General features: G+C 43.7%; 1 pseudogene; it reads right to left on the bottom strand.

The window, feature by feature from the left end:
• Positions 1-7,607: 7,607 nt before the first annotated feature.
• Positions 7,608-8,107, bottom strand: LOC119533983 (annotated as a pseudogene).
• Between the last annotated feature and the right edge of the window lie 16,471 nt (positions 8,108-24,578).

Below are 24,578 nucleotides of genomic sequence, written 5' to 3'. Positions count from 1 at the left end.
AATCTGCCTATGATCTGTTAGGGTTTCTGAATTCAAAAAGGGAATTTGAATGTTCACAAAAGTTTTCAAAGTTCCTAGAAGCTGTTTTGACTCTTCTCTCAAATGCTTTGTCCCTGAAAGCTTTGTTCACCCACTGGACCTTGGGCAGCTAAGACAAGGGGTCTGTGATTTGCTGGCACTGCCGCTTCCTCTGTCATCTCTGATAATTACCCCCCACCCCCACCTCTTTCAGGCAATGGTTCATGTTCTTTTGCTTCCTTCCCCTCCTTTTGAAGTCCTATCATTCCCTCACTTAAACAATCCTTTAGGACAATTGGATGTTCTGTAGTGGACATATGATGGATTTTCTGGCCAGCATCCTTTCCTTCTAATGCAAACAGTATCTCCTTTCCAACCTAATTTGATGGGTGGGAGGTGGTGTTAGGCAGAACTCCCTACCCCCAACACACACACACAACCTACCTCTAGCAAATATTCCAAGAAGCTCCCCGCGCCCACAACCAACGTGACTGTTTGCATAGAGCCCATCCTTAGCCCATCCTCAGCCCTCCTTAGCTGTTAAGGACAAAAATTTTCCATAACATAACAACCTCCCTGCTTAAACTCCAGACCTTGAGCAAACCAATCCCCTAACGTCAACTCCTCACTTCTCTATCTTGCCCACCAACAATTATTCCCCCAACCCCCCTTCCAAAAACTTTAAATTTATACTCCTGCCTTTGTTCAGGGCTGTCACCATTTTTTAGCTTCAGCCGGCCTGCGCACAAATAAAACTTTCTCCAACCGAGTTTTTTTTTTTAATCTTCATTTTATTGAGATATATTCACATACCATGCAGTCATACAAAACAAATCGTACATTCAATTGTTCACAGTACCATTACATAGTTGTACATTCATCACCTAAATCAATCCCTGACACCTTCATTAGCACACACACAAAAATAACAAGAATAATAATTAAAGTGAAAAAGAGCAATTGAAGTAAAAAAGAACACTGGGTACCTTTGTCTGTTTGTTTGTTTGTTTCCTTCCCCTATTTTTCTACTCATCCATCCATAAACTAGACAAAGTGCAGTGTGGTCCTTATGGCTTTCCCAATCCCATTGTCACCCCTCATAAGCTACATTTTTATACAATTGACTTCGAGATTCATGGGTTCTGGGTTGTAGTTTGATAGTTTCAGGTATCCACCACCAGCTACCCCAATTCTTTAGAACCTAAAAAGTGTTGTCTAAATTGTGCCTAAGAGTGCCCACCAGAGTGACCTCTCGGCTCCTTTTGGAATGTCTCTGCCACTGAAGCTTATTTCATTTCCTTTCATATCCCCCTTTTGGTCAAGAAGATGTTCTCCGTCCCACGATGCCGGGTCTACATTCCTCCCCGGAGTCATATTCCACATTATCAGGGAGATTCACTCTCCTGGTCCAACCGAGTTTTGGTCTCTTCTTTTCCCGATCAAAAAACCTAACAGGTGGGAGAGTGGTGGGGTGGGAGTCAACATGGTGCACTGTCAGTCACAACGCCCTACCTCCTGGTCACAGCAATGGACATGACCAAGCCCCCAGCCGAGGGACCTGGTGTCCTTTCCTGGGTGTCATATTTGGATACTGGGAGGGAGAGACTTTCTTGTTCCTTCAGTTACAAGTGCTCAGATTGTTACTCCTGGGTCTCGTTCCTCAGAGGAGGCATGGCTGCTGAAAGAGAATATGAGACTAATCCACGGAGAGAAGCAAAACTAAGAGATATAGTTCTGTGAGCTAAAAATTTCCCAATTCACTTAAAGTTGTTGGATTCAGGTTTCTCTCACTTGCAACCGAAGATGTCCTAATTAAGATACATCCTTCTTATTATAAGAACATCTCCTTCCCTTTCATATTTTATCATGGTGTACTATAGTCACTTAAAAAAAAAAACTTAAAAAAAAAATAATTATAGATTCATAAAAAGTTGCCAAGATAGTACAGGGTAGTCCCAAGTACCCTTCACCCAGCTCCCCCCAGTGGTTTCTTCTTCCATAACTATAATACAATATCAAAAGCATAAAATTCACATTGATACAATGTGTGTAATTAGTTCTATGTCATTTTGCCACATGTACAGATTCATGTAACCATCACGACAATCAAGATAGAACTATTCCATCACTACAAAGATCTCCCTCATGCTACGACTTTATAGTACATATCTTATCACAATGTACTCATGTTTACATTCTACCAGTTTGAGTGAAGCATACAAACCTTACCTCCCTTTACATCCCTTTACCCTCCCCTACTTATAAGATAATTGTCTTACATAGCTCCTTTACATCCATTGAGAACAGTGTCAGACTGTTCTGACTAATAGTGTAACAGTGCCAGACTATTATGAGTTTTGCATCAGTGATGGAATATAATTTAGAAAACTCCAGAGGAGAAGGAAATTCTATTTATTTAAACATTTTTACTCTTTCTGTTCCTTCTTCTTTTCTGATGTTCCAAGATCCTTTTACCATAGACTTTTTTTGTTGAGAGAAATTTCTTTAGACATTCTTTTGGGAAGGTCTTTTAGGATAGTTCTACCAGAAATAAATTCTCTCAGTTTTCCTTTGTTTGAGGATGTCTTTATTTTTCCTTTATTCTTGAAGGATATTTTCACTGCATCTGGGTTGACAGGTCTTGTCGTTCAGCACTTGGAAAATGCTGTGCCACTTCCTTCTTTATGGTTTCTGGTGAGAAATCTGGCTGTCTTTCTAATTATTTTGCCTTATTGGTAAGGTGTGATTTCTCTTTCACTGCTTTCAAGATTTTTCCTTTGTCTTTAGTTTTCACAGTTTGCTTATAATATGCTGTTCTAGTTTGCTAATGCTGCCAGAATGCAAAACACCAGCAATGGATTGGCTTTGATAAAATGGGGTTTATTGGGTTATAAAGTGTCCACCAACAAAGGGTACCTTCACTGGAGAAAGGCCATTGACATCCGGAAAACCTCTGTTAACTGGGAAGGCATGTGGCTGGTGTCTACTTTCTCTAGGTTGCATTTCAAAATGGTGTTCTCCAAAATGTCTGCATCAGCTTCCAATGGCTGTCTTCAAAATGTCTGTCTCTGCTCCAGCTAGCTATGAGCTCCATCTGTCTGAGCTTATATAGTGCTCCAGTAAACTAAACAAGGCCCATGCTGGATGGGTGGGGCCACACCTCCATGGAAATGATCCAATCAGAGTTATCACCTACAGTTTGGTGGGTCACATCTCCATGGACGCTGAACCAATAGGTATCAACCCAAACTACACTAATACGTCTGCCCCACAAGAATGCGTTAAAGAATATGGCTTTTTCTGGGGGACATACATATACAAACTGGCACATGTGTCTTGGTATGGATTTCTTCAGGCTATCCTTTTTAAGATTCTCTCAGCTTCTTGAATCTGTTGGTTTTTATCTTTCACCAAATTTAGGAAAATCTCATTCATTATTTCTCAAATCCCACTTCTAACTCCTCTCCTGGGACTTTGATGACACAAATGTTAGCTCTTTTGGTATCTTCCCACAGGTCCTGGAGGCTCTGTTCTTTTTTTTTTCTTTTTTTTCCCTCTCTTTTCAGTTTATTTTCTTTCTGTTATTCAAATTGGGTAATTTCTACTGTCTGTCTTCCATTTCATCAATTCTTTCCTCTGTCCCTCCCTTCCACTGTTGAACCATGCGATGTTTTAATTTTGTTTATTGTATTTTTTGGTTCTAAATTTTCCTTTTGATTCATCTTTATATCTTCTATTTACTGAGACTTCTATTTTTTTCATTTGTCTCAAGCATCTTCATAATTGCAAACTTTTATGATGTTTGTTTTAAAATCCTTGTCAGATAATTTTAATGCCTTTTCATGTTGGTATTGGTCTTTATTGCTTGTCTTTTCTTACCTAAATTGAGATTTTCCTGGTCCTTGATATGACAAGTGATTTTTTATTGAAATCTGGGCATTTCGGGTATTATGTTATGACAATCCTCTATTTTAGCAGGGTGCCTCTGGCACCACCCAAGATGTGAAAGTGGGGGAGGTGCTGCCTCATTGCCAGATAAAGGAAGAGCTCCAGGTTACCCACTCAGCCTCCTGGGAAGGAGGGAGAGGCTCCTTGTTACCGATGGGCAGTGGTGGGAGTTTGGACTTTCCACTAGCCCTCCACTGATACCACCCTGGCCTCATTACTGCTCTCCCATTGCCCCTACTGAGACCATAGGGGATGGTGGCTTTGTTACCTCTGGGTAGCAGCAAAAGTCTTGACTTTCCAATAGGCCTTCTCTGACACTTCCCTGGGGGGTATGGGGAGAGATGCCTGCTACTGCCAGGCTCCCCATGTGGTCTCCACTGACACTGCAGCAGCTCCCCACTCAGCCTTCTCTCTCACCAACTAAACATGTGCCTTGTTGCTGGTTGCTGCAAGCCTGACAGTGGGGAAGTCTAGGCTTCCCCTCTCAGCTTTTGATGGTTGGGGTGAGGGTGGGGCTGCAGTTTTATTTGTATGAATTGTCTAAAAATTTTCTTCCTTCTTGTCTGCCCCTCTGATGCTCCTTTGGCTGGAAAGAGCAGGATTCTCTTAAGTTTCTTTCTGTCCTGTTGGTGTTTCCATGTTGCCAGTTTCTCCAGCACCCAGTCTGGGATATGCAAGGTAAAAAGAAAATCCAGAGAACTTGCTGTTTGTTGTTGCTCAGGCAGACCTGGTCAGGCTGCCTTTTGCCCTCCACCTTTCAGAATCTTAGCATATTTGTTTTATATTTAAGGTCCAGGGTTTTTTTTTATTGGTAAGAGGAGTTGGGAAGGTACATTTACTTCATCTTTCCAGAAGTAGAATTCCTGCTTTCATTTTTGAAACTGTATTAACTACTTTTGGAAGCTGGCAGGATATAAATAAGTAAATAAATGGTTAGCCTATGTCTTTCAAGTCCCACTCAAAGGCTGTCTTCTCCAAGGAGACTTCCCTTAAGATCTGCTTCTTCTACATGGCCACTAAACTCCATTCCTGCTTCCTTCACAGTGGCAATGTGACTGTGGTGTTAATTGCCATCTCTATACGCATTCATAGGAAACAGACTGCCCTCAGACTTGCTGATGTTTTTTAGATGAGTGGGCCCAAAGAAAGAATGCATTTGTTAGCCTTTATACAAATTAATGAGCTAGAGTTCAGGTAATGATCTGCATACACTTTGGGGTTAGGGTTCTCATACAAACTTTTCCAGATACCTGAGCTAAATTTTATTGCTTTGACTTTTAGACATTTTTGGATCATGCAATTTAAACTTATCCTTGAATCTGGCCAAACAGGTTACACACTAAGTCTTATCTAGGTATTAACATAATGTACATTGTTGGGAAAAAATATCCTTCCGACTGTCCAAACAAATCCTCCAGAGCTCACTAAACTGAAAGCTCCCAGAGACCATGCTTTTTCATCTTTGTGTCATCAACTACTAGCACAGGAGAGTATGCATGAAAGGTGAGGAAATTCTCACCTGGAAACCTTATTTTGAGGTAACCTGATTGTGAAGTAAGAGGCAAGGTTGTTGTTTTAGTTTTCTAGGCTGCTCAAGAAAATACCATGAAACACTTCAGATTAAACAATGGAATTTATTCGCTCATGGTTTTGAGTCTGGGAAAATGTTCAGATCAAGGCATCATCAGGGCAATGTTTTCTTCTCAAAGACCAGCTGCTTGTTATCCTTGGCTCCTCTGTCACATGACAAGGCACATGACAGCATCCCCTGGTCTCTTCCTTCTGGGTTCTGTTTCAGCTTCTTGCTCCTTGTGGCTTTCTCTCTCTCATGTCTGATTTCATTCCACTTATAAAGGACTCTAATAATAGGATTAAGACCCATCCTGATTGAGCTGGGTCATACCTTAATTAAGTAGCCCCATCAAAAGGTCCTACCTACAAAAGGTTCACACCCACAGCAATGAATTATGTTCAATAACATGGTTTTCTGGGGTACATAGAGCTTCAACCACCACAGTCATTTACTGAGAAAGAAAGCAGATGAAAAACACACCTTGAAAGGGAAGTAATGGCTTGGAACATCCAATTTTAGAAAATAGATTAATGTGTGTGGGGTTGGGGAAATGAGGGAGAAAGGGGAGTCTAACTATCTACAGATGTTTGACTTGAGTGAGTGGATGGTAGGTCATTAGCCAAAATAGTGAATATGGGAGGAAGACAGCTTTTAGGGAAAGACAGTGAGTTCATTTTGGGACATGTTTGAGGAATGTGCAAGGCCTCCAGGTGAAGGTGTCTGGTGGGCAGTTGCATTCTGGTGCTCAGGAGAGAAGTCATGGAGAACATGGCTGGCTCTGCAAGCTGTTTGTGCCTAAGGGCATTTACCCAGGAGAACATGTTAAATGCAAGCAGAAAACCAAGGATGGAGCCCATGGAAACACTAATGTCTAAGAGGAAGCTTTATGAAGAGAAACCTTAAAAAGAGACTGAGAAGCCGTGATGAGATAAAAAGGACAAGAAGCAGGAGTGTCATAGGCTCCAAGGAGGGTAGAATTTCAAGGAGAAAATAGATGGCAGTAAATGTCACAGAGCAGTCAAAGATGTGATGACAAACAGAACCCTGCATTTGACAACTAGGGGGTCAGAAGGGTGGTGGAGTCAGAAGAAAGATCACAATGGATTGGGAAGGGGAAAGAGGGGCAGGAAGTGGTGACATGAGGGAAGGCTAGTTTTCAAAGAAGGTTAGCCCTGAAAAAAGGAAAGTGATCATGTGATGCTCTGGACCATGGGAAGAATTAAAAAAAATCTTTCTTTTTATTAAAGTCATATATTCTTATTATAGAAAATTTATAATACACCAATTAGCATGGAAGTATAAACCATTTTATATAATCTCCCCACCCCCCAAGATAATCATTGTTAGTGTTTTGGTATTTTTTTGTGTTTCTATATATGATTAATAATTTCCCAGTTCTGAAGTATTTTTCTACCACATCATCTTTAATGAAAGCACATAGTGTTACATTGCATATATCATATTTTATTTAAATAACCTCTCTTATTATTGGACATTTTAGTTTTACAATTTTTCAGTGTTGTGAGCAACACTAGGATGGTTCTTCTCTTTGTAGCTCTGTCTTTGAGCACATGCATGATAAATTCCTAGAAGAGGAATTGCTTGAATCAAAATTGATGCGGAAGTCCTAGGCTTCTGAAATATATTGCAAAGTGCTTGTCAAACATTATTATTCTTGTTGTTATTTTAATGTTAACCAATTTACACTACCATTAGCAGTGTATGAGAATAAATTGTTTTTATTAAGAAGAGAGATACTTGAGCATTTTTTTCATAATAGGCCTTTATTTTAAATTTATAAACAACTTCTAATTTGTCCTTCAAAAGCTAATTATAATTGGTTACTACTTTGCTCAAATAGCTTTCTCAGGTCCAAGAGAGGGGCCCTTGATAAAACACCACCACCACCACAAAGGGAGAAGGGCGCATGATCTTTACTACAAACAATATTCCACTGTTACAGTATTGTCATAAAATGGCCAAGCTCATTGTTCTTCCAGATGCTCTCTTTTGAAGAATGCAATGGCTGAAAGTTTTATACAAGTTCAAAACAGTTAATGTTTCTATTTTATTCATAGTTTCTCTGAGGTTCCTGTAGTACGACACCACCTTCCATCATAGCACCTTGTGGTCATTTCATCGAGTCTGAGGTTGCCTCCCAGGAGTTGGCTGGTAGACTGTGAAGTTCATGGCAGCCTCTGAGCATCTCTCTGCCAGCCTTCTTCCTATATCCTCACAAGTCACCACATTTCTGGCCCTATAAAGATGCTTTTTAATAGCCCATTCAGGAGTGGATGCTGAAACCACAACCTGGCCATTTCAATGCTCAACAAATGCTTCAATATCATATTGAATCCTTATGACTTATAACCTGTGCCAGAACTCATGGGAGGGCCACAGTGTCCCCCAACCCTGCTCTTTCCTGGCTAAAGCTAAGAGCTCCAGATTCTGGGGATTCTGGTTGGTGGATTCTGGGGCAACAGCTTCATTTTCCAGAGAGTCCACTTCAGGCTTTACTGCTGGTTTGGGAGTGGTTGAGAGGGCTGTGAACCCAAACTCGGGGTTTCTGCAAACCAGTAACAACACCCAGGGTCACAAGTGTAGCCTCATACCCAGGGGGCCTCAGGCAAAGCCTTGGGAAGGACAGGCCACCTGTTCTTCAAGGGTGTCTCAGGTCTCCCCAGCACAGCCATGTTAACTCTCAGCATTTCTTTCATGCGGAATGGAAAAAGCCAGACTAGAGGGAGAATTATAGACAGCTGGTGACACCCTTGAGGAGATGGAAGGAAATGGGATCCCATACATATGAATACAGAGGAGGAGGGACACTTCCGAGATGAGAAGGAAGGAGAAGAGCGTGGACTCAAGAGGAGGAGAAACTGCAGGAAGTTGAGGGAGTTCTCCCTGGCACTCTCCACTTTCTCTGTGAGGTAAAAGGAAAGCTTACCTTTTGAGAGAGAGGAAGGCAGGGATGGGTAGTCTTAACAAGGGTGGAGAAGTTTTTGAATGCCCATTAGCAATGTAAGAAGGAGGAAGCTCATCAGTGTACATGAAAGTGTTGCTGGCATGTTCTAAAGGCATATCCCAGGTTGAGCATAATAAATATAAAGTGTTACCAATCTACAGATTTGTTTTCAACCTGGAACTTCCCCCTAGCTGGGTTCTTCCCAATGTGTAGACCTTTCTCAACTATCCCATTCTCAGAGAGACCTTCTCCAGCCACTTTGTCTAAAGCATCACCCCTTCTCTGCCTCTAGTCACAATAATAGTCCATGATGAATGTACTGATGACTGAAGTTATCTTGTGTATTTACTTGCTTGTTTAGTTTATTTTTTCCCCATTAGAATGTAAGTACTATGAGCAGATACCTGTTTGTCTTATTCATCCATGTATTTTCAATACATAGAACAATGCCTGATACATTATGGATCCTTTAAAAAACATTGTTAACTGACTGAATAAATGCATTAATAGTTAGAACATGGGAGAACTTTTTTATGATGGAACAGGATTTCTGGAAGAAACCAAGTGTGCTGGTTTGAATGTATTATGTCCCCCAAAACACCGTTATCTTTGATGCAGTCTTGTGTGGACAGGAAACATATTGGTGTTGATTGGGTTGGAGACTTTTGATTAGATGTTTCCGTGGAGATGTGATCACTCAATTGAGGGTGAGATCTTTCACTGGATAATTTCCATGGAGGTGTGGCCCACCCATTCAGCATGGGCCTTGAGTAATTTACTGGAGCACTGTATAAGCTCAGACAGAAGGAGCAAGTTTGCTACAGCCAAGAGGGACGCTTTGAAGAAGGCACAGGAGCTGAGAGAGGAGCTGCAGTTTACAGAGACATTTTGGAGATGGCCTTTGAAAGCAGACTTTTGCTCTAGAGAAGCTAAGAGAGGGCAAACACCCGAAGAGCAACTGAGAGTGACATTTTAGAGAGAAGCTGCAGCCTAGAGAGGAACATCCTGGGAGAAAACCATCTTGAAACCAGAACTGCAGAGCAGTTGCCAGCCACGTGCCTTCCCAGCTAAGAGAGATTTTCCAGATGCCATTGGCCATCCATCAGTGAAGGTACCTGATTGTTGATGTGTTACCTTGGACACTTCATGGCCTTCAGACTGTAGCTGTATACCCAAATAAACCTCTTTTATAAAAGCCAATCCATTTCTGGTGTTTTGCATCCCAGCAGCATTAGCAAACTAGAACAGATTTTGGTACCAGAGAAGTGGGGTGCTGGTGATGCTGTGTTTCCAAATATCAAACATGTTGGAACAGCTTTTTAAATGGATAAGGGGAAGATTCTGGAAGAATTGTGATGAACTTGATAGAAAAGGCCTAAACTGCTTTGAAGAGACTGTGGAAATATGGACTCTAAAGATACTTCTGATGACGCCTTGAGCAGAAATGATGAATGTGTTATTGCCAACTGGAAGAAAGGCTATCTTTGTTTTAAAGTGGCAGAGAATTTGGCAAAATTGTATCCTGATGTTGCATGGAAGACAGAGTTTGAAAGTGACAAGCTGGGATACTTGGATGACGAGTTTTGTTTTTTTTTTAATATTCCTTTTATTGAGATATATTCACATACCATGCAGTCATACAAAACAAATCGTACATTCGATTGTTCACAGTACCATTACATAGTTCTGCATTCATCACCAAAATCAGTCCCTGACACCTTCATTACCACACACACAAAATAACAAGAATAATAATTAAAGTGAAAAAGAACAATTAAAGTAAAAAAGAACACTGGGTGCCTTTGTTTGTTTGTTTGTTTGTTTTCCTTCCCCCGTTTTTCTACTCATCCATCCATAAACTAGACAAAGGGGAGCATAGTCCTTATGGCTTTTCCAATCCCATTGTCACCCCTCATAAGCTACATTTTTATACAATCGTCTTCAAGATTCATGGGTTCTGGGTTGTAGTTTGATAGTTTCAGGTATCTACCGCCAGCTACCCCAATTCATTAGAACTAAAAAGGTTGTTATATTGTGTGTAAGAGTGCCCACCAGAGTGACCTCTCGGCTCCTTTTAGAATCTCTCTGCCACTGAAGCTTATTTCATTTCCTTTCACATCCCCCTTTTCGTCAAGAAGATGTTCTCCATCCCACAATGCCAGGTCTACATTCCTCCCTGGTAGTCATATTCTATGTTGCCAGGGAGATTCACTCCCCTGGGTGTCTGGTCCCTTGTAGGGGGGAGGGCAGTGATTCACCTGCCAAGTTGGCTTAGCTAGAGAGAGAGGGCCACATCTGAGCAACAAAGAGGCATTCAGGAGGAGGCTCTTAGGCACAATTATAGGGAGGCCTAGCCTCTCCTTTGCAGCAACAGTCTTTCCAAGGGCAAGTCCTGTGGTAGAGGGCTCAGTCCATCAAACCACCAGTCCCCTATGACTGTGAGCACATTAGCAACCATGACTGATGAGATTTTGAACCTAGAAGTTTTAGATATAGCATGGCTTCTCCTTGCAGCTTACAGAAAATGCAAGCAGAGAGAGATAAACTTAGAGATGAACTCTTGGGTTCAAAGAAACCAGAAACTGGTGGTTTGGAAAATTCCAGGCTTCCAGAGGATGGAACTGCAGAAGCTATAACCCAGCGTGAGGGTTTAACCAAACATGGAAACAGACTGCCACTCCAGTACAAGTCAAAATCTGAGATGGAGGAATCCAGAAAGGATTTGTGGAAAGTCCTATTGTCTGATGGCTTTGACCCCTGTGTGCTTCATGTGAAGCCAACAGAAATTTTGTGAGATCTTCATAGACAGAGATACTGCCAGTCTGGACTGGAAGAGACAGACAAGGAACATATTGAAGGAAAAATTTCTTCAAAGACAGAGCCATGGAAGTTGAGTTCTGGAATCAAGAGATCTCAGGCTGGGAGAGGGGAGTGGCCCACACACAAGGAAAGGGTGAGTTTGCCCTGGAAGTCGAGGGTGGGCCTTCCACCTCAATGTTCAGGAAAGATGTTGCCACCTCAGGCCTCCAAGAGGGTGGAGCACATTCCCAGAGGATTGGGGAGAGCCTGGCCACCACCCTACTGTTCTGAAGGGGTTGAGCATGTGCCCCGGAGATGGAAGAGAACCCGGGTGCTGCCCCAATGTTTGAGGAGGGTGGGCCGAGAAGGTGGTCTCCCCAGTGTTTGGATATGTTGGAGCACTCACCCCAGCATTTGGAGCAGAAAGGACTGCCACAAAGGCCCTTAGAAGGGTTAGACTCCTGCTTTCTCAAGCCCCAAGGATGCAACATCGTTCTGTAAATGACTCTCAGACTTTGAAATCTAATGGAGTTTGCCCTGTGGGTTTTAGGAACTGTTTTGGTCCTGTGAACCCTGTTTTCCTTTCAGTTTCTCCTTATGGCAATGGGAATGTTTCTCCTGTGAATGTCTCTCCTTTGTATATTGGAAGCACATAATTTGTTCTAAGTTTACAGATCCACAGTCAGAGGGGAATTTTGCTTTTGGGCAGACCGCACCTGTAACTGATTTTGATGGGATCTTGTACTTAATTATTGTTCCTGAAATGATTTAAGTTTCTGTGATATTGTGATGGAATGAATGTATTTTGTATATGGAAAGATCATATCATTTTGGGGTTCAGGGGGTAGAATGTGCTGGTTTGGATATATTGTGTCCCCCCAAACACCATTATCTTTGATTCAATCTTGTATGGGCAGGAAACATATTGGTGTTGATTGGGTTGGAGATTTTTGATTGGATGTTTCTGTGGAGATGTGATCACCCAATGGAGGGTGAGCTCTTTCATTGGATGATTTCCATGGAGGTGTGGCCCTGCCCATTCAGCATGGGCCTTGATTAGTTTACTAGAGCACTGTATAAGCTCAGACAGAAGGAGCAAGTTTGCTACAGCCAAGAGGGACGCTTTGAAGAAGGCACAAGAGCTGAAAGAGGAGCTGCAGTTTACAGAGACATTTCGGAGATGGCCTTTGAAAGCAGACTTTTGCTCTAGAGAAGCTAAGAGAGGGCAAACACCCGAAGAGCAACTGAGAGTGACATTTTAGAGAGAAGCTGCAGCCTAGAGAGGAACATCTGGGAGAAAGCCATTTTGAAACCAGAGCTTTGGAGCAGGCACCAGCCATGTGCCTTCTGAGCTAACAGAGGTTTTCCAGATGCCATTGGCCATCCTCCAGTGAAGGTACCTGATTCTGATGTGTTACCTTGGACATTTTATGGCCTTAAGACTGTGACTGTGTAACCAAATAAACCCCCTTTTATAAAAGCTGATTCTTTTCTGGAGTTTTGCATTCTTGGCAGCATTAGCGAACTAGAACACCAAGGAAGGAAAAGGATTATTGTGGAAGAAATCCAGAGCAAAATGGAGAAAAGAGAATGTGAGAAGAGCAAGGAGGTGGGGGACTTGCACTAAGGTGGGGGACCAAGGATTGAATGGAGGGAGATGTGGTGGGACTCACTGGCCTCATGATTCTGGGAAGTAGAGCTTGGGCCCCAACTGGTGCAGGAGGCCAGGACATGTTGGGAAACAGCTGCCTGGTGCTTGGATGAGGAGCAACTGAGGAGGGTATTTCAAATCCTGGGACAGGTAGACAGTGGGGCGGGTCCTTATGATATGCCTCAAAAGTGCCACACTAGGGCCTCCTCTGCTTGAACATACCATGTACACAAAGGTGCACCCCATGGGAAATGGTGATAAAAAGGCAAGCTGCCCTGAAAATTCCCCTTGTCACCATCAAGAAGACTCCATTTGAGGACAGTGATAAATGCAGCAGAACAGTTAGAGCTGGCTGACCTAGGGCCCAAATGCCACTGTGTGAACCCATGAAAGTGCAGGGGAACTTTTTGTAACCATGAGAGGCCGGGCAGTTTCTTTAGGCCCAGGGGTTGTAGAAAGTGGAGGAGGAGGGAGAGGCAAGCCTTGCAGTCCTTCCCTTTTTGGCCCCTTGGACTGTGCTTAGAGGGTTAGAGAAATGAGGGTTAGCGACAGATTGAATGGTTTCTTGTGAGATTTGGGACAAGGGGAAATGGCCAGAAGATGATGGAACTGCCTGTGAGGACGTTTTAAGATCCTAGGCAGATCAGAGCTGCTCCAGAATATAGGAATGCAAGGGTAGCTGAGGATGCCCAAGCTCTCCAGGCTTGGGGATGGCGGGCGGCATTGGTCAACCTTCCCACTCAACTCACCCAGCTCCCATTTGCCTCTGTGCCAAAAGTCCAGCCTGCATAAGTCCCTTCCCCCAACATTTCTGAGGGTCTCCAAGGAGTCCATCCATGGTGCACACACTCCTTCTGGTTGTTGCTCCCGTTCTGGTGCCCCCTTCCCTGCCCCTCTGCCCACCCCTCCGCTCCCTGGCCAACGTGTAAGAGTGCTGCCACCAAACACTCAAGCACTGGGCAGGTGTGGGTCCAAAGCATAGCTATCAAGCATAACACAACCTCAGTGAAGGTTGGAAAGTAAAAGATATCACAATGTAGAAAACAAAAACTCAAAATTCAGGTTGGGTGGCAAAATGTTAAAACTGGTAGATCTGGGTATTTGGGGGAAAAGGGAGTGTTGGAGTTCTCTGAATGGGATTTGCATTAATTTTGCAACTGCCCTGTAAATTTGAATGTATTTCAAAATAAAAAGTGCTTTTTAAAAAAAAAAAATTCGTATCCGTTATCGCCACACCTAGATTCTATCAGCCATGCTTTCTTAAGTCCCCAACTGGCTGCTCCCTTCCTTAGCCCCCAGCCTTCTCAGAGTCCATGACATATTTCTTCCTAGAGTTTAAGGCCCTTGCTAGAGTCCAGGACCCCACCCCCAGACCTCCAAGGCTACCTCCTTTTCCACCCCAAGACAATTAAAGGTGGAAATATTCATTTCCTTCAGAAGAAACCCACCCTTACCACAGGTTGATATAGGGTCCAGGTGAGACAAACATAAGGGTTAATAATGTATTTCTCCCAGTCTGAGTTATTAGTCTTAAGTAACACCATGTGAGGGGTTCCAACAGCTCAATGCAGGCAGCTCTGACACAAGCCCAGTTCAGTGCCTTCCTGTTCTTTCCCCCAGTTGCGATGGGGAGAACAGGCTTGCTGAGCTTCTGAAAGCAAACACTTGAGCAAAAATCACACACAGACACACACACACACAAACACAACTTCAAAACATACTTTTAAGTATATCTGCAAAATTAGATGCTGCTAAATGTAGATTCAGCTTACATTATTGAAAAGTATTTTAGCATCTCAGTCTGAAGCATCTTTATTTGATTTACTTCACGGGTCCAAGGCTTCTTTAAGAACAATGGAACAAAGTGCTTCTTATTCAGGCTAAAGGGAAGGCCTCCCCTCAAGACCAAAGAATTTTCACCCTGGAATGCAACAGCTGCTTCCCATCTCTCATATGGCAGCTTTACAGCTTCAGCAATATTAAGACGTGGACTCCACCTTCAGCAGTGGGAAGAAAATTTTGGTGATTCTAAAATAGCAGACCATGTCATTAAAATTTGGATCCAGGAAGGGAAGGAGGCTTTTTCTCTTTTTCTGTTGTATCTGGAAGACCAGATAGAACATCCTTATGGCCTCCTTAGATGGCAGACACTACACACCTCTGGGAAATGAATGCTTTGAGGTGACTGCAGCCCTGGGCGTGTGAGAAGCCCATGGGATAAGATCACTTCCTGTGATCAAGCCAGTGGGGCTTGTGACATCTGAGGCTTGGCATCAAAATGAAGTGTGATCTCCATTTGAAGTCACAGGGGGTGAGATAGAGGCCATTCAAGTTCACAAAAGTGACACAAGCTTCAGTCCCCAAAGAATATTTTTTAAAAAATTAGTTTTTTAAACTCTGTTTTTTAATGTAATTTTATTGAAATATATTCACATACCATACAATCATCCAAAATGTACAGTTGTTTACAATTTCATCATATAGTTATGAATTTAACCTATGATCAATTTTTGAACATTTTCATCACTCCAAAAAATAAAAATGAAAATAAGAATAAAAATAAAAGTGAAAGAGAACACTCAAAATATCCCATACCCCTCCTCTCCACTGCATTTACTTTTTTTAATTGAAATAAAAAAATTAGTTTTGATTGGATGACATAACAAAATTAACCATTTGTTTTCTTTATTAGAGAAGTTATGGGTTTATAGAACCATCATACATATAAAATTAACCATTTTAAAGGGAACAATTCAGTTTGGTACCTTCACAATGTTGTGCAACCACCATCTCTATCCAGTTCCAAAACAGTTTCATCACCCCTAAAAGAAACCCTTCAAAGGGATTTTTAATGTTATGTACAGTCAAATGTTTTATCAGGAATGTACTCCTTCCATTTTCCTTTGGTAAATATTTAAACCACCATTCTCAAGATACATGTACTAAAACTTACAGAGAAATAGCTTTCCAAAGCCTTCTGAAATATGATTCCATGATGTTTGTGTGAAATCCTGACAGTCGTCATCATGACTGCAATAAAAGAAAAGAGAACTGTTGTGTAGTGTTAAGCTTAATCATTTTATTTGACATATCCTGTTTTAATATTGGAACTAAAAACTGGGTTACAGTTTGTGTTTGTGCCCCAACTATGACTTATCCCATCATCTTGATGGCTCCCAGGCAGGCAGCCAAAACAAGGACATGTCACTTCATGCTTCTGGTCAGAGACTGTAACGTGGAAATCACACCCAATGCATGTGGTTGTTATTTACTGATGCATAAACATTTTAATTAATAGACTTTGAGATGTGGAATACAGAAGTCACAGAATCCAGCAAGGTCCCATAGCAGTGAATGCAAAGAAAAAGCAAGTACGTGGTAATATCTTAGGTCTTATAGAAGGATGGAACTTCAGAGATCATCTTGTCCAACCCTTCTCAAATTTAGTATGCATACTTGAGCAACGTTTTAGAAATTCAGATTTCTGGGCCTCAGCTCCAAAAAGCCTGCTTTACTAGGTCTGGAATGGGCCTGGGAATCTGCATTTAAGAACAAGCATCTTCTGCTGGATAATTTCCATTTGCCTTTTCAGAGCTTCTCTCCATCACTCCCCTTCCAACCTCGTGGCCTGGGAGGCTGGCCTTTATGGACAGCTTCAACTGGGCTCCGTTGTGCTGTGGAATCTACTTGGGCTCAGAGAATTGGAAGCACTGGCAGGAGATGAGAGGGTGGGAGGAGAGGGCAGTTGGGATATGAAATCCCACCCACCCACCTTAGCCATTTCTCCCCTGGGCTGCAGGTTGGCCAAGGCAGCTTTCCTGAAGGCTACAGCTCTCCTGACAGCTACTCTTTCCTGGGGCCAATGGCCCTGGCTGTCCTCACCCCTTCAGGCCAAGGGGAGCCCCATCCCTCGGCTGCACCTCAGGGCAATTACAGCAGGAGCAATTACACCAGTCATTTGAGACTCCCGCAGGAGATTCTAATGTGCAGCCAAGATTAAGAAAAACTCCCCTAGATCAGGAGATTTTATTAAAAAGCAGATGCTGACTCAGCATGTCTTGGGTGGGGTCTGAATTCCACATCTCTAATGAGATTTCTAGGCACTTTCCATGCACATCAAAGCTTGAGAAGCACTGTTCTAGACCAACTCCTTCACTTAACAGATTGAAAAAAGTAAAATCCCGAGAGAAAGTGACTTGCCTGATGTTATGGGTTGAATTGTGTACCCCAAAAAGACACGGTGAAGTCTCTTCTCCAGCACCTCAGAATGGGACCTTATTTGGAAGTTGGGTCTTTGCAGATGGGATTAGTTAAGATGAGGTCATCCTGGAGCAGGGTGGGCCCTAATCTAAGGACTGTGTCCCCACAAGGAAAGCAACAGACACAGAGGGAAAATGGCCATGTGAAGACAGAAATGACTGAAGTACTGCAGCTGCGAGCCCAGGACCCCAAGAATTGCCAGAAACCCACCAGAAGGTGGGAGGAGGCCAGGAAGAGTTCTCTCCTCCTGGTGTCAGAGGCAGCATGGATCTGTTGACATGATTTTGGACTCCTAGCCTGCAGCACTGTGAGGCAGTAACTATCTGTTGTTTAAGCCACAGTTAGTGGTTCTTTGTTACAGCTGTCCCAGGAGACTAAGATGCCTGAGAGCACATGAGACCAGAACCAAGTCTCCCCAGCCTAGTCTTGCGCTCCTGCTAAGGTCTACACTGATGTCAAAGATTTCCTTAGATGGGGCGATGAAAAGATCCAGGATCGAGGGTGTCAGAAAACTATTATCAGCAGAAACCCCATGTTCTACCAGAGACTTCCTTTAACCAGACTATGCCACAGGACATAGATATATACTCCCTGGATACCTGAGACCCAAGGGCTTCACAGGAGCAGGTGCAGAGAGAGAACATGATTGGAAGCTGATTCAGGGAGGGTGAAAGAACAGAGCAGATGGTGCCAGCCCTTCCAGAGACCATGTCCCAGGAGTCCAGAGCAAGATGTGCTGCAACACTTGGATCATTGGAAGTGAGCTTTGTCCCATCATTAGAATCAATCTTTGGGCAGGAAATGACAGGTTCCTTCCCTCTGATTCATAAATTTTCCAAGACTTTTGGTTTCCCATTAAGCATTTAGAACCTCTTAGCAGATAGTGCCCATGGCAGATAGTTTACGAGAGTGGGCAAAATAATCCCCCTCCCTATGTCCCTATGTGTGATTGTCTCCCACACTGACTCCAGTTTGGAGTGGGCCTTTTCAGCAGAGACTTGGAAAGTGCTTGTGGATTGGGGCTTGCCCTCTCCTGTTGCTCTTTGAGAAGCCAGACTCTCCTGCTAGAGGATGAGAGGCCACATGGAGGGGAGATAAGACCCCCAGCTGAGAGTCACCACTGCCACCACCAACCACCAGGCATGTGAGGAAAGTCATCAGCTGCCAGCCAACCTGCCACTTGACCAAAATGTCTCTGTTGGCCCAGCAGAGATTTGCCAAGCCAGCCCAGAACAAAAGAATTACCCAGCTGAACCACAGAATCCTGAGCGAAAATGACTGTGGTTTTAAGAGTTGGAATAGTTGATTACGCAACAGAAGCCAAGTGGTACACCTCTGCAGTGGATGGATAGTGTCTCCTCAAATTCATGCTCACCCAGAACCTCAGCAAATGACCTTACTTGCAAATAGGCTCTGTGCCGGTTTGAATATATTGTGTCCCCCAAACGCCATTATCTTTGTGGTCTTGTGGGACAGACCTTTTGGTGCTGGTTAGATTTGCTTGGAATGTGCCCCACCCAGGTGTGGGTGGTGACTTTGGTAGGATACTCCCATGGAGGTGTGACCCCACCCATTCAGGGTGGGCCTTGATCAGTGGAGCCATATAAAACATGCTGACTCAAAGAGACTGAACGGAGTGCAGCTGTGAGTGACGTTTTGAAGAGGTGCAAGCTTGCTAGAGAGGAACGTCCTGGGAGAAAGCCATTTTGAAACCAGAACTTAGGAGCAGATGCCAGCCACGTGCCTTCCCAGCTAACAGAAGTTTTCCGGACGCCATTGGCCATCCTCCAGTGAAGCATTACCAAACTAGGACAGATTTTGGTACCAGAGAAGTGGGGTGCTTTTGCTGCTGAGTTTGCAAATACCGAACATGTTGGAACGGCTTTTTAAATGGATAATGGGGAGTTTCTGGAAGAGTTGTGAGGAGCTTGATAGAAAAGGCCAAAACTGCTTTAAAGAGACTGTGGAAATATGGACTCTAAAGATACTTCTGATGAGGACTTGAACAGAAATGATGAATGTGTTGTAAACTGGAAGAAAGGCGATCCTTGTTTTAAAGTGGCAGAGAATTTGGCAAAATTGAGTCCTGGTGTCACATGGAAGGAAGAATCTGGAAGCAACAACCTGGAATACTTAGCTGAGGAGATCTCCAGACTACATGTGGAGGACGTATCCTGGCTTCTCCTTGCAGCTTATAGTAAAATGGGAGCAGAGAGAGATAAACTTAGAACTGAACTCTTGGGTTCAAAGAAACCAGAAGCTGATCGCTTGGAAAATTATGAGCTTCCAGGGGGTGGAATCCCAGAAGCTACAGCCCAACGTGAGGATGTTACCAAACATGGAAGCCAGCCGCCATTTCAGTACAAGCCAAGATTGGAGACGGAGTTATCCAGAAAGGATTTGTGGAAAGTCCTATTGTCTGATGGCTTTGACCCCTGTGTGCTTCATGCAAAGCCAACAGAATTTTTGCGAGAACTTTATAGACAGAGCCGCTGCCAGTCTGGACTGGAGGAGACAAACAAGGAACAAATTGCAGGAAAAATTTCTTCAAAGACAGAGCCATGGAGGTTGAGGTCTAGAGTCAAGAGGCCTCAGGCTGGGAGAGTGGAGCAGGCCACACGCATGGAAAGGGTGAGTTTGCCCCGGAGGTCGAGGGTGGGCATTCTACCTCGATCCTCTGGAAGAGTTTTGCCACCCGAGGTCCCAAAGAGGGTGGAGCACATTCCCAGGGAATTGGGGAGAGCCTGGCTGCCACCACACTGTTCTGAAGGGGTTGAGCGTGTGCCCCGGAGATGGAAGCAAATCCGGGAGCTGCCCCGGTGTTTGAGGAGGGTGGGGCCGAGAAGGTGGTCTCCCCAATGTGTGGAAGTGTTGGAGCACTCACCCAAGCGTTTGGAGAGGAAAGGGCTGCCGAAAAGGCCCTTAGGAAGGGTTAGACTCCCGCTCTCTCAAGCCCCAAGGATGCAACATTGTTCTGTAAATGACTCTCGGACTTTGAAATCTAATGGACTTTGTCCTGTGGGTTTTAGGAACTGTTTTGCTTCTGTTAACCCTGTTTTCCTTACTGTTTCTCCTTATGGCAATGGAAATGTTTATCCTATGAATGTCTCTCCTTTGTATATCGGAAGCACATAACTTGTTCTAGGTTCACAGATCCACAGCTAGAGGGGAATTATCCCTTAGGACTGACCAAGCCTGTATTTGATTTTGATGGGATTTTGTACTTAACTTTTGTTACTGAAATGGTTTAAGTTTTTGTGATATTGTGATGAAATGACTGTATTTTGTATTTGGAAAGATAATGTCATTTTGGTGTCCAGGGGGTGGAATGTGCCGGTTTGAATGTATTGTGTCCCCCAAACGCCATTATCTTTGTGGTCTTGTGGGACAGACCTTTTGGGCTGGTTAGATTTGCTTGGAATGTGCCCCACCCAGGTGTGGGTGGTGACTTTGGTGGGATACTCCCATGGAGGTGTGACCCCACCAATTCAGGGTGGGCCTTGATCAGTGGAGCCATATAAAACATGCTGACTCAAAGAGACTGAACGGAGTGCAGCTGTGAGTGACGTTTTGAAGAGGTGCAAGCTTGCTAGAGAGGAACGTCCTGGGAGAAAGCCATTTTGAAACCAGAACTTAGGAGCAGATGCCAGCCACGTGCCTTCCCAGCTAACAGAAGTTTTCCGGACGCCATTGGCCATCCTCCAGTGAAGCATTACCAAACTAGGACAGGCTCTTTGCAGATGTAACCAGTTAGGATGAGGTCATAGTGGAATTGGGTTGGCCCTAAGTCCAACAACTGATGTCCTTATATGAGGAGAAGACGATGACACACACAGGAGAAGGCCATGGGAAGACAGAGGCAGAAATTGGAATGACACAGCTGCACGCCAAGGAATGCCAAGGATAACCAGGAGCCATCAGAAGCCAGGGAGAAGCCAGCAAGGAATCTCTCCTAGGGCCTTCAGAGAGAGAGCAGAGACCTGCCGACTCCTTGATTTTGGACTTCTAGCCTCCAGAGCTGTGGAGAGAATAAATTTCTGCTGTTTGAAGACACACAGTTCCTAGTAACTTGTTATGGCAGCCCTAGAAAACAACCTGCAAACCAAACAGTTTATCCCTAAATATTATAAGCTCCTCAAGAGCAAGACATGTCTCTTGCAGCACTGTTTGTCATGGCAAAATCCTGGAGGCAGAGCAAATGCCCTCACTGTGCCTTACCCTAGAATATCAGGCAGCCATTAAAAGGAATACATCAGGCAGACGCAGGGGAGAAGGCCATGTGACCGAGTTTGGAGGGCTACAATTGCAAGTCAAGAAACACCACGGATTGCTGGCAAACCATCAAAGGCTAGGAAGGGACAAAGAATTCTTCTCTCCAGATCTCAGAGAGAACACAGCCCTGCTGCCATCTTGATTTTGGACTTTCAGGCTCCAGCGCTATAATGAGGTTGAAAATGATCTTCACTCAGACATCAGCTGAACGCTGTAAGACTCCCACAGAAAAGCAAGAAGAATGAAACTTCTTCTTAATAGCTGTTGGCCTGGCTTCACTGAACCAGCTCTTGGATCCCTGGGTTTATCTGCCCCTAGGAAAGATTCTTCTTCAAATTTTTGTCTCCAGCTGCTCTAATGACGGACAGAAAAGGCAGCTCTACCTCGTTACCCAATGAAATAATACCTACAGGCCCAGGAAGGAGAACACTTAATCAGCTTGCACGTTCTGAGTCCATAGGACTGTTTCCTGAGCTGTGATAAAATGTTGATAAGGTGTATGAGAATAATAAAAATAATAAAAAAGGGAATACATCAGATCTAGAATGCTTGACTTAAAGAGGTTTCTGAGGGGGATCACTGAGCAAAGAAAGCAAAACCATGGAATTGTGACTATATAATAAGAACCCATTTATGTCAGACAATGACTAAATCTTATATACGTATTTATTCATGATTACAAGAGCATGGAGAAAAATAACAGATGCACTTGTGTGTGTGCAGGTGACGCCAGTGGAAGTGGGGGAGAAGGGAAATAGAAAGGGGGTGAGAAGAGAAAAAGAAGAGTGCATGTAAAAACCCCAAAATGTATATGATCCTGTTTATGCAAAAGCATACAGATTTATTCCGCCTAAACATTTCTCAAAATGATAGTTTCTCAAATGTTAATGAGATAACCAAATATCTCCGGTGGTAGGATTTCAACTGACTTTTTCTCTTTTCACTATGAAGTGTCCAAGTTGTATATTGTATATATGGTACTCAAGTAATTAATAAGGCTATTTTCTGTGTTGCAGGAAAAGAAAACCTAGAATGGCGCTATGCATCTTGCAGGTTCTTCAAAGCCCCGTCTGTGTGATGAATGATCTGTGGTGCTTTTTGAAAATGCAAATCTGGACTGATTGAATGAGGATCTTGAGGCATGGGGTCCCAGAATCTGAGTTATAAATGAGCCCCCCAGGCCATTCTAACAGGCACTAAAAATTGAGAACCACTTCCTGAGCTTCTCCAGAATGAATAACCAGCAGTGCCTGTTGAAAAGGCCGCTGATCAACACTTCACTGTACTATGTGCAAAGTCATTTGAGGTCAATAGTATCCCGTACCTCCCCTTTCTGACTCTGGAAATGGGAACCCAGCTACCTCTTTCATTCCTGATCGCCCATGACCAGGTACTGCCTCCTCCTGGGCTGCTTTTTCCAGGCCCCATCCAGGACTCTTCTCTACATCACCCTCCCAGAAGCTACTTGTAGAGGATGCTCAGGGGCCCAAGCTTTAAGTCTCATGTGGCCCCTAGCTACCTGCATTCAATTTGTCCTTTTTCTAGGGGACACTCCTAAATGCCCTGGGCTCCTCACAAAAAGATAACCCAGGTGCCCCCCAGCAGGTAGGTGTGTGTGGGGGTGGGGTCATGCAGGTCTATGTTATTAGGCACAGGCTGGCCTGTGATGTGACCCTCGTTCTATGATTTTATGGCTGGATTATTTTTTTAATTGGTGACTTAAGGAAAGAGGTGCCACTATTTCTGACCTGAATAGCACAAAAAGGGATTTGAAGGGCTGTAATCTGTTACATTGTCTGTGATTTACTTTTAAGTCCTTCACCAAAGGTTGTGTGTGTGTGCATGTGTGTGTACACATGTGTGTTCATGAGTGTGTGCGTTTGTTTTCATGTTCACCATTTTCATTGGGGATATACGATTTCAGGTTTTTTTTTAATTTACCAGGGGCTGTAACAAATAGCACAGACTCGATAGCTTAAACGACATGAATGTCTTGTCTTGCAGTTCTGGAAGCTACAAGTAAGAAGCCAAGGTGTCTGTATCGCCATGCTTCCTCAGAAGCCTGTAGGATTCCGGTGGCGGCTTGCCACCCATCCATGATATAACTCAACCTCCGCCTCTGTTGTGTGGCCACTGCTCCAACTATGCAGCGGTTCTCTTGTCTCCCTCTCTTTATGTGGACACCGGTCACATTGGATGAGGGCCCACTCCAACCCAGAGTGGCCTCCTGTAGCTAACAACATCCTCAAAGATCCAATTTATGGATGAGTTCCCATCCACAGGGCTGGGAGTTAGGACCTGAACATGTCTTTTGGGGGAGACAATTCAATCCATAACAGGGATGAAAAACAAATCAAAAATCCATATTCCAGAGAGGACAGCCATAGGCTCTTCAGTTAGCCTTTTCTCTGATCATTGCCGGGGATTTGTTAATTAGCCTAATGGATTTCATAAATGACTTTATGCTGGTGAGAAGGTTGGGCTTAAGCTATGCAGACTGGCTCCAGATATTGTCCTATTGCTGTGATCTTCCTGTCCTTGCAAGCCCAGCATCTGGTAAGCCTTGGAATGGCACCAGTGTTAGGCACTGCCGTGTGTTTTAGCTTCCAGAGGAGTTTCCCACCCAGTCCTGACGAGGGCTGCTGAGTCCTGCTGCTGGAATACTGTTCAATATGCCTTAGGCAAACCTTCCATGCAAGGTCCTTGATGCAGCACCTACAGACCAGAGAGCTGCAATTTCACGGAACTTACAGAACAGGCTGTACAACCATTATTTGCCAACTATTTGCCAACTTGCCGGTAAGTATTTGTAGGTGTAACAGAATTCTGAGACCTGCTTTCATTGTAACAAACTGTCTGGAAGAGAGGCGATTTCATTGTAACGAACTATGAGTTATCCTCTCCTACCTCTAACTTTTCCAATGATCCTGAAATGGTCCTAATAATTGGGAATGACCAAATTGGCTTGGGTTGGTCACAACGTGAACCATCTCAACAAAATCCCTTCTTAAACCTGCACACCTTCTCTGCACACTTGCAGAGCTGGATTGGCTCTGGGGGAAGCTCATGAAAGAGACCAAGAGGCTCCGGGG

This window comes from Choloepus didactylus, chromosome 5 (genome assembly GCF_015220235.1).
Source record: "Choloepus didactylus isolate mChoDid1 chromosome 5, mChoDid1.pri, whole genome shotgun sequence".
Taxonomy (NCBI): domain Eukaryota; kingdom Metazoa; phylum Chordata; class Mammalia; order Pilosa; family Megalonychidae; genus Choloepus; species Choloepus didactylus.
This window is presented reverse-complemented; position numbering and strand designations above follow the sequence as displayed.